Here is an 11224-nt window from a genome sequence, read left to right on the forward strand (position 1 = left end):
CTAGCCCAATTGCTGGCAGCTTATGGGAGCAGGTGCAAAGAACCACAGCCAATCATTAGGAGGACAGAGAGAGCAAACTGGATGTCTCCACTGGGTCCCTTCCCTGGGAACTAGAGCAATTTCGCAGAAGAGAGGGAGGAAGAATGGTGAAAGTCAGAGGAGCTGAAGACACAAGGAGAGCACACTTACAAAATCAACTAATCAGAGCTCATGAGGCCTCACAGAGATTGAAGCAGCAATCAGGGAGTTTACATGGACCTGTGCTAAGTCTTCTCACGATACATTATGGTTGTTAGACTGAAGTTTTGGTGAGACTCCTAACCATGAGAGTGAGGTTGTCTCTGACTCTTTCACCTACTCTCAGGACTCTTTTTCTTCTCCTGGGTTGCCTGGTCCAGTCCTGATTTGAGAGGCTTTGTCTAATCTTACTGGATCATGTTATGCTTTGTTTCATTTAAAATCCCTGGGAGACCTGTTTTTTTCTGAAGGGAAAAGGAAAAAGAGTGGATCTGAGGACAAGGCAGGTGGTAGTATGGCTGGGAGGAGTGGAGAGTGGGGAAACTGCGGTCAGGATATTTCATATAAAAGAAGAAAAAGAAAAAGACAACTAGAAGAAAATCTTCCGTAAAAGTAGCATCATACATAATGTGCTGAACCACAAGTGTGCATTCAATTTCCTTACTAATTCAAACATGAAATTTATCACTATATCTGATTCTGTGTCCTACCTACAGTCATATTTTTCCCCAGATTCAGCCCATGACTAATTTTATTCTCTGTGCAAACCCTTTGCAAAATCAAGAAGCTACATTAATCAATATACTGGTGACATTTTACCCTTAACTTAGATGAATAATTTTATTTTTATCCAGAAGTATATTTATTATTACAGACAAAAAAGTAAGTTCTTGAACATACATATTTAGTTTTTAAACAGTTGCAACTACAATAGACTACAATAAAATTTAAAAATCTGACTTTCGGAGTTTTAGATATTGAAACAAATATTTTGTGACCAGAATCGTCACTGTGTTTTGTGACAGTTTACTCCAAGATTGAAACATCTGTGTAGAGAAACTCCTTAAGCAGGAAGATAAACAACTCAAAATAGGTTCTGGATGTTCCTGATATTTGCCACATTCACTAGGCTTTTCCCTGTCAGGAAAAGCAATAAAAGCTGAGAATACTTCTCAGAAAAAATACAAACAGACCCATAACTACCACCCTGCACAAAATTAAAGTCTAAGGGTGATCAAAGATCTCAACGTAAAACCAGTCACATAAAATCTGTTGGAAGAAAAAGTGGGGAAGAGCCTTGACCTCATTGGCACAGGAGACAACTTCCTGAACAGAACACCAACAGCCCAGGCTCTCCTTGAGAGTTGATCAAAGAGTTGGCCACTGAGTTCATGTCAGAGACAACCCCTGTACCAATGACTAGGGAACCCACTTGGAGACTGAGCTGCCATGGGCTATATCTGAGTAGGGTGTCTAGGTCCTTTCCATGCATGGTCTTTGGTTGGAGTATCAGTCTCTGCAGGCCTCATCCCCCTGGGCCCAGGTTTTTGGGCTCTGTTGGTCTCCTTGTGGAGCTCCAGAATCTTCCAGGTCATTCTGTCTCCTCCTTCTTCCATAAGATTCCCTGCCCTCTACCTAATGTTTGGCTATGAGTCTCCATATCTGCTGGGTAGAGTCTTTCAGAGGCAGAGGCCCTCTGTGGTACACTCCCATTCTGGTCCCTGTCTTCTCCTGTCTATCCCATTTGCCGTTCTGAATAAGAAATGAGCATCTTCCCTAGGGTCCTCCTTGTTGTTTAGCTTCTTTAGGTGTATAGATTTTAGTATGTTTATCCTATATTGTATGTGAGTATATACCTTTTGTGTCTTTCGGGTTTCTGGGTTACCTCACTCTGGTAAAAAAAAAAAAAAAAAAAAAAAAAAAAAAACTGATCTTTGTACAGTAAGGATGTTGTACAGAAGGAATTGTAGAGAAGGAATCATTATTTCCCATGTGCCTTGCCTCAAGGGTATAAGACACATCCTTCATGTCACTGAAGATTATGATTGCAGTCATTATTTTCTATCCAAAAGTCTGCCCCAAACCATTATTCTCCATTATACTTAAATTGGTTAAACACATTTCTTGGAGTGAAACAATTCATAAGACATTTTGAGAAACTTAACTATAGCTCTGTCTATGAAATTTTATAGTGGAAATAGATCTGAGTTCTACTTTTAAAAGTCCATCGAGTTAACTATACCACTCAAACTGCTTGCTGTTAAAATAATGAAATATATTTGACTTATTGAATTCATCAAACCTGTGAAAAACAGTTATTGATCCATCCTAAAATTATTGGGTAGTCATCAAAGGATTATGTTCTGAAATTGTGGTAATGGGAACTTCCAACAAATAATTCACATGTTCTACATACAATGAGAAATATAAAATTTTTATGTTTAATTCCTAGTTAGTTCCTGATGAAATAGTTTTCTGCTTTAGTAAACTATTAATCATTATTATTGTAGCTGTATTCAGAATCCCTTAGTAGATACAATTCTGGTTGTGTTTGAAAAAGGTTGACAGATTGATTTAATTAAAGAGAACCATATATGAGAGAGTTAACATCCCATGAACAAAACCTAGAAAAATATAACAGGATAAGTAGAGAAAGAAAACAGCCAATTCTCTATCATCTTATGGTACCTGAAATATAGCCAACTGCCTTTCATTTCCTTGCTTTCTTACCACCATAATATCTATTCCTCCTAAATTTGAGACAAAATAAAACCTTTTAAGCAGCTTCAACTGAGTATTGAATCACAGCAACAATATTGTAATAAATATCTTTTTCATATTGCTATTATAACTAACCACAAATAGCTTGAAATAGAACAAATTAATTAATTTGGGCAGTTTGAATATCAACGCATAAAATGGTGCATTATGCTTTTTCTGGAGAGGCAAGGAAAGAATCTCTGCCCTTAATTTTTCTAGACTTTTCAGCTGTTCACATTTTCTACTACAGTCATATTATTTTGACTTATGTTCTCATATTTGTTTACTGATCTTCTGCATAAATATTTTCAGCTATCCTACATTTCTTGTACTAGCAGTGATTCATATTTGGCTCAACTATTATTTAACAATGAACATTACCAGTGTATCTTCCTTTGACTCATTGGCATCATAAAGGGAAAGAATGTTTTGCTTTGTGATTCTTTCATATAAGAATAGAAACATAACTTTTAAAATTCTAAATTGAAAAGTATTTTCTTCACATGGTATTTAAGGGAAGAATAATTATATGTTACTTACACTGCTTTATGTTTATCACAATCTCTTGTTTTTTGTTTATAAAGACATATAATATAGGATAAACCTACTAAAATCTGTACACCTAAAGAAACTAATCAAGAGGGAGGACTCTAGCTAAAACGCTTAATTCCTATCCAGAAAGACAAAGAGACTGGACATAAGAAGAAGGAGAAAAGAGGGAACAAGTCAGGAGCCTGATACAGAGGACCTCTGAAAAGCTCTGCCCTGCAGACTATCAGTGTAGATGCTGAGACTTATGGGCAACCTTTGGACAGAGTGCAGGGAATCTTAGGAAAGAAGTGGGAAACAGTAAGATCTGGAGAGGACAGGAACTCCACAAGGAGAGCAACAGAACCAAAAAATCTGAGCACAGGGATCTTTCCTGAGACTGATATTCCAAACAAGGAGTATACATGGAGATAACCTAAGACCCCTGCACAGATGTAGCCCATGGCAGTTCAGTATCCAAGCAGGTTCCATTGTAATAGGAACAGGGACTGTCTCTGACATGAACTGATTGGCCTGCTCTTTAATTACCTTCCCCTGAGGGGAGAGCAGCATTACCAGGCCACAGAAGAAGACAATGCAGCCACTCCTGATGAGACCTAATTGCCTAGGATCAGAAGGAAAGAAAAGAAGTCCTCCCCTATCAGTGGACTTGGGGAGGGGCATGCATGCAGAGGGTGGAGGAAGGGAGGGATTGGGATGGGAGGAGGGAGAGAACCACAGGGGGGAAACAATGTAAATAAAGTGCAATTAATAAAGAAAAAAAAAAGAAACGTGGAAAATGAAAACACGTGTGTAAACTGATAAGGAGTGGATAGTATTAAAACATAAATAAAGAAAAATTATCAGTCATATGATTCTGTGGCAATGTCTACAAATAAAAATTATAAACATTAAAAGCACAAGGGTGACAATTTCATGTGTTGCATTCTTAGAATTTTTATGAAAGAGATATAATTTATAACAAAATTCTCCATACAAATAATTAAAATGTTTACACTGATTTTAAGATATTTTAAATACCTAGCATCAGACTTGGTTTCTGCATATACTATAACCTTTGGAAGTATTGGTCAATGCACTGAATTAATTAGTTAATGTATTTAATTACTTATTTAACTAGGGTAATCATGTGTGGTCTATTTAAATTATTGAAAATTGTATCTGTTCCATTTCAATTTATTTTGAGATAGTTTTTTAAAATGCAGACTTTTTAAAGTAAATCTATGTGAAAGCACTAGCCATATATTTATATATGACATTCACAAAATTAAATGACATGAAAGTGAAACCAATGTACAGAATACTCTAATCTTTTGTATCTTTTAACATCCTTACATTTTACTGTTGACTGCATTTTCATGCAACTCCAGTAACAATAACAAAATAATTTGTAATGTTTTTTATCCTCTCTGCCTCACAGTGGAGTTACAATAAATTTGTTACATGCTGTGAAGTCTGAATTGTGCCTCTGAGCTGAGCCTGAATGAGGTCCTTCTGAATAAACTCCATCAAGCTCAACTCTGCTATCTTGTACATTATTTCAGTAAAAAGCAACCTGGGGTTATATTCTGCATTAAGTAGCTTTAGTTTGTTAAGATACTGTATTATTCCATAAAAATAAATTTATGTTTTATAGTTAATATGCAGAAAGAAAATGCTGTCAGCTACCATTTATAGTAGTAGCCAAATCAAGGGAAAAGATATTTTGTTACTTGCAAGTATGTACAGACACCAAAACTGTATTTAGATGAAAACAAGTAAGTTTTAAGAAAACAGGATGAAAATGATACACTGTTATAAAAAGTATTTTATATCACAACATTAAATTTTGAAGCACTGGTTTGCATGAGTTTAGATTATTACATGAATTCCCTAGCTATCAGTTTTCTAATCAATTCATGTTATTAGCTATAATTCAATTTGTCTCAGCTAATATATGGAAATAGAGTTATTTTTCCTTGAAGTTCAATTTAACTGTGTGGAAGTAAAAACATATTGAAAAATACAAGGCCTGAGAATATGTTAGATTCTAATAGTTGATTGAGTATATTATTAACAGAAGTCATACATTTGAAGAATCGAGTTTAATTTTCTAAAACTTGGGTTAGTTATTTTCAATAAATATGATGATGCTGTTTTAAATAACTATCATATTTTAATCAGCAGAAGACCTTAGGTCATGACATCTTCCCTAGAGCCTCTTACATCTTCTGAGACCCCACTGCATATTTCAAAAAGAATGGACCTGATAATGGGTTATGTAATGACATATTCAAGTTCAGAATCCAGTATAATCTTGTGCAGTTCTCAAGGGACAGTGTGAGAGATGGGAACGGGCCTTGAAAACAGTCTAATAAGGTTGTAAACAAAATTCGATCATGTGAGTTGGACGGCCGTTCTGTTCAGAAGCTCTGTAAATTTGGGTGACATAACTTTCTATGCCTGAGTTTCTGTGATGTTTAGAAGTTTTTGTTTTTGTCTTTATAAATTTGGCACAAGCTAGGGTCACCTAGAAGAGGAAACAACTAAGAAAATGTCTCCATCTGGTGTACATATGGGACATTTTGATTGTTTATGACCTGTGTGGGAGGCCTCTATTCACTGAGGACATTATCTCCCCAGGGAGATGATTTTGGGTTGGGAAAGAAAATAAAATGTCCAGGCCTTAGAGAAAAATCCAGTAAGCAACATTCTTCCATGGTCTCAGCTTCTGTTATTGCTTTCAGGTTGTTGTTGTACTTGAGTTTCTTTTTTGGCTTTTCTCCATGATGGACTGTAATTTTGGACATGTAAGCCAAATAAAGTCTTTCTTCCCAAAGCTGTTAAATTTCATAATGGTTATCACAGCATTAGGCACAAAATTAAGATAATTTCTTAATTTATAAAAAAGGAATGAAGACCTTAATTATGTTGGTATATATCTGTGATCTCAGCAGTGGATAGAGGAAGACAAAAGGACCAAAAGTTTAAACAAAGCCTCAGAAACAGCAAGAACATGTTTCAAAACAGAATATATATATATATATATATATATATATATATATATATATATATCCAAGATTTCTGAAAATAATATGATTAACCAAGGTAACCATGGCAAATACTTTATACAAGGTGTGAATATAATGAGTAGTTCTTAGATACTGAGAAAAATGTTATTACCAATATAGACCCATAAAGTGAATAATATATTGTTATGTTCTTTCTTCCTTTTGGTTTCTAATGCTACTTGACTTCTCAAAGCACTTGCAGTCTCTTAGGTTAGAGGATTAAATTTATAAATTTTAATAGTATTTTTTAATCAATCAATTAATTTTTTTCACATTTAAAGTTTTTTTTTTTTTAATTTATTGCTTTTAGGGTTAGAAATGTTATTTTCTCTTTTATTGAAGAAAATATTCTTGTCTCACATATTATATTCTGGTTATGGTTTCTTCTTCTACTCTTGCCAGTTTCTCCCCACCTCCCCTTTCATCTGATCCACTATTTTTGTCTTTCATTAGAAAATAACAGGTTTATAATAGATAACAAAACATCTCCAACAAAATATAGTAAAATAAAGCATAAACCATCAAATGGAAGTTGGGCAAAGCAGACTAACATAAGGGAGAAACAAAACAAAACAAAACAAAAAAAAAAAAAACAACACAAGAACCTGAGACCCAAGCACTCACGTTCTCAAGAGTCCAATAAAAATGGTAATTGAGAGGTAAAATTTGTACATAGGACCTAGTGCAGACCTCTTTAGGACTTGCAATGAGTTGACTATCTTCAGTCTCAATGACACTTTATATATACTTTGTTCAGTTGGTTTTCAGTGGTTCTCAATTGCCTAATGCTGAGACTATTTAATACAGTTCCCTATGTTATGACCCCCAAAAGACAATTACTTTCATTGCTACTTTTTAACTTTAATTTTGTTACAGTTATGAATCATAATGTAAATATTTTTAGACTTAGATGTTTGCCAAAGTAGTTGCTACCCACAAGTTGAGATTCACTGATTAGAAGATGTTGTTCTCCTGGTGTCATCAATGCCCTCTGGCTCTTACACTTTTCTCCTACTCTTCTGCAGGGTTGCTGAGCTGGGAGGAGAGGGATATAATGGAGAGATCACATTTAAAGCTTTGTGTTCCAAGGACTCTGTTACTGTCTTTCTCCTTCCCTCTTTGCCTCCTTCTGCCCCCCTTTCCCTTTGTCTCTTTGCTTCTCTCTTTTTCTGTGTAATATATAACTCTGGATCTCTATATTTACTCCCATTTGTTGCAGGAGGAAGCATCTCTGACGATAGCTGAATATTTCACTGATCTGTGAGTAAAGCAGAATATCATTAGGATTGTCTTTATATAGTTTAGGAAGTTTCCACTATACTAAGTTCTCATACTACCCCTCAAATGTTCCTCAATTGTACATATCTGTCTTCACCTTCCCAATACAGTCCCATCTACTCCATCTTCCCACCTGTTTTCTTGTGTCCTGGCCCCATAAAACTCTATCCTATGACTCCCTCTCAGGGACATCTATGTGTCCTGGAAGTCTTTTTCTCTATGCCTAACTTCTCTGGTTTTATAAATAGTAGTTTTTTTTTCCAGGCATTTATTTATTATTCATTATTATTTAACAAATATCCACATATATGTGGATCCATACCATATTTTTATTTCTGAGTCTGGATTACCTCATTCAGGATATTTTCTAGTATTTTCCACTTATTTTATATAAACAGTTGTTGGGTTGTAAAGAAAAGAATACCTAGCGTTTAAGAGATAAGTCAAAGAACAAAGTCACCCAGGCAATATGAAATTAGAACATTTAGAAAGGAAACACGATAGTTCCTTACAGAGGTAAGCATTAGCTTGTTTCTACTTCTGAATACAATTATGGATTGTGAAATCTACTGAAAATTTCAGATTATAATTTTTTCAGATTATAAACTGTTTATCAAGTGGTCTATGAATTTGAAACACAAAAATCATTCAGAGAAGTTGTCATTCTCTCCTGTTTAGAACTCTCTACTCCATATTATTCCATTTGGTTGAAAATAGCCTCATTAAGTCTGGGGATTTTGTTTTTTCATTACTTATATTCTTTTGTGTATTGGCCATTAAATATTTTTATTGTATAGAAATATTTGCCTATGTGGTACAATTTTAAGCATTTATCAAAGGGAAGACTAAAAATCAACAGAAAGCAGGGCAATCAGAAAGTCAGTTTAGGAATGATACAAAGAATACTATACTTTTTGAATGGACTCATGGTATATTCACTTACCGCCATTTTCTATTACAGTCCACATGTGATGTTCACTTCTCCCAAATCTAGCTTTTTCTCATATTTTTAATCTTAATGTTAGAAATTTTTATTAATGTGCTTTGTTTTTATTTCTTGCAATTTCTCTGTATGATACTTATATGATATTACGGATAACATGAGTCAGGTTCTAAAGAGATCCTTTCAAATGTTTTTCAATTGAATATTTCAGGGAAGTCTACTAGGTTTTAAAGACTAATGCCTTCCATGATTGGATTCCGTGTAAATTAAATCAAAATTGTTACATTTTCCCTTTATGAACAATGAAATTTTCTACTCATTCATTTTCTCAAATTTCTCCTATGTGTATGAGTTACCCAGCACTGTCTTATTTATTTTAGGTCTTCGTGTGTCTGATCCATTGCACATGTACTTCCTTTTGCTTGTCAGGACACTTTATAAGAAAGTTTCTCTGTGAGCAGGGTATCATAAGCTTGGAACTTTAACACACTACTTTGAGAAATACAAGTGAACAAACTATTTTCCAATATTGTTCAAAGCTGCATTGGTATTTTACTGAAGTCTGCACTCTATCTAGACATTATTTAAGTGAATGCACATCTTAATTGAAGTGAGACTCAGTGCATAGAGGGAAGATTTTAATTCACCTAGATTTACATTTAGTACATCTCATTAATATTTTATATGTATATATAAGCTAGATACATATACATGCCCACACATATAATGAACATTTGGTAGAGTAAGAAAATAGCAAACAATACCAATGAGGTATGTTTATCTAAATCTGTAAAGTAACTAGCATTCTACCATGCTGGTGTGAAGAGCTGGGATACTTTAATAGGTCCCTCTAGGTATATATTTTTCAGACATTCTTCCATGGAGTATTAAAATTTTTCTCTTCGCGGCCTACATTTACAGTCCAATCTTTATTAATTATATCTCCTCCCAATCTTCTGTTGCATTTTTATTTTGTAATGTTTAATTTGAGAGTGGCATATCCCTTTGGTTGCTTTAATATCCCAAGTACTGTTTTATTTCCATTCTCATGGGTGCAAAAAAATTAAGGCTTATTTAATGAGTCTTTGCTGTATAAATACTTCTTTCATATGGTATTTACTAATAGTAATTAAGGCATGCCTAGTAAAAATGTCAATGCTCCAGAATTAATTTTAGACCTCCTATCTAAAATAAAATGTTTAAAAATAAATGAGAAAAATTCCTTTCAATATGACCATATAGAGTAATAATACTTTTTATATATATATATATATCTTTTTTAACAATAAAAGTGGTATATTTGAACACTTATACTAAATAGAATTGAAAAATATACAACAAAAAAGTCTTTAGATATTGGTTTATATAATTATCACTAGCTGAACATTATACCTTCACATGGGTGTATAATTTTACCATTGGTTATTCAAATATTTTAATGTTAATTATTGATAAGTAATTATAATCACGTTGAGCTCTTTAAATTCTTAGTAGTAGATTTGTTAATTAAAGATATAGTGTTAATAATTATTCTTGAACTTGTTTCTCATGTTTTTGTTCTGTAATCATATATGTTATTTTTTACCACATGCACTTTTTCTTTAACAGTGAAAGTTAAAAAGTGAGTATAAAATCCACTTTCTTCAAGTTATAATTTAGTAATCATGAAATCATTGAACATAATTATGGTTTAAAAGGGAAGATACAGATGACTCTTTGATCAAATTTATATGTGTATACATATATATGTATGATTATCATACAAATATAATTTAATTAATGCAAATGGCATATCCCTTCCTCAAATTTTGTCATTTCTTTGCTTAGAAGATTTAAATGGCCCTTTTCTTCTAGTGTGGATAAAAACATTTCTATTTGGACATATATATTTCTTTGTTTTTCTTCTCATGGTCTTTTTTTAGGTACTTTTTATTAATTCATTTTATATATGACAGTTTCACACATGCATAGGACTCATTATTGCTGTCCAAACATACTTTTCTCTTTCTCTTAAATATGCCAGCCCCTATAGCTCCTTCTCCTACCCTACAAGTTCCAGTCTTCTATTCAATACTTTTTGTTTCATAAGGCATCCATTGAGTTAAACCCAGGCTATGTGTCTGACCATTGTCTGGAGCTATCCGTCAGAGCCTAGTGGGTTCAGAGGAGGCAACATAGCTGGGTAGTAAGTCTCTTTCTCTCCCAGGATATGTTAACTGCCAGACCTATTTCCAAAGTGGTTGTTCAAGTTTATATTGTACAATGGAGGAGGGTTCCCCTTTCTCCACATCTTCTCCAGTACCTGTTGTCATTTGAGTTTTTTTTTTAACTTTTATCAATTACACTTTATTCATTTTGTATCCCCCCATAAGCCCCTCCCTCCTCCCCTCCAGGTCTCACCCCCCCTTTCTGCATGCATGCCCCTCCCCATGTCCACTGATTGGGGAGGTCCTCCTCTCCTTCTTTCTGGTCTTAGTCTATCAGTTCTCATCAGAAGTGGCTGCATTGTCAGGGTTCTAGGTTATCTCCATGAATAGTCCTTAGTTGGAGTATGAGTCTCTGGGAAGTTCCCTGTGTTCAAATTTTCTTGTTCTGTTGCTCTCCTTGTAGAGTTCCTGTCCTCTCC

This window comes from Meriones unguiculatus, chromosome 6 (genome assembly GCF_030254825.1).
Source record: "Meriones unguiculatus strain TT.TT164.6M chromosome 6, Bangor_MerUng_6.1, whole genome shotgun sequence".
Lineage (NCBI taxonomy): Eukaryota > Metazoa > Chordata > Mammalia > Rodentia > Muridae > Meriones > Meriones unguiculatus.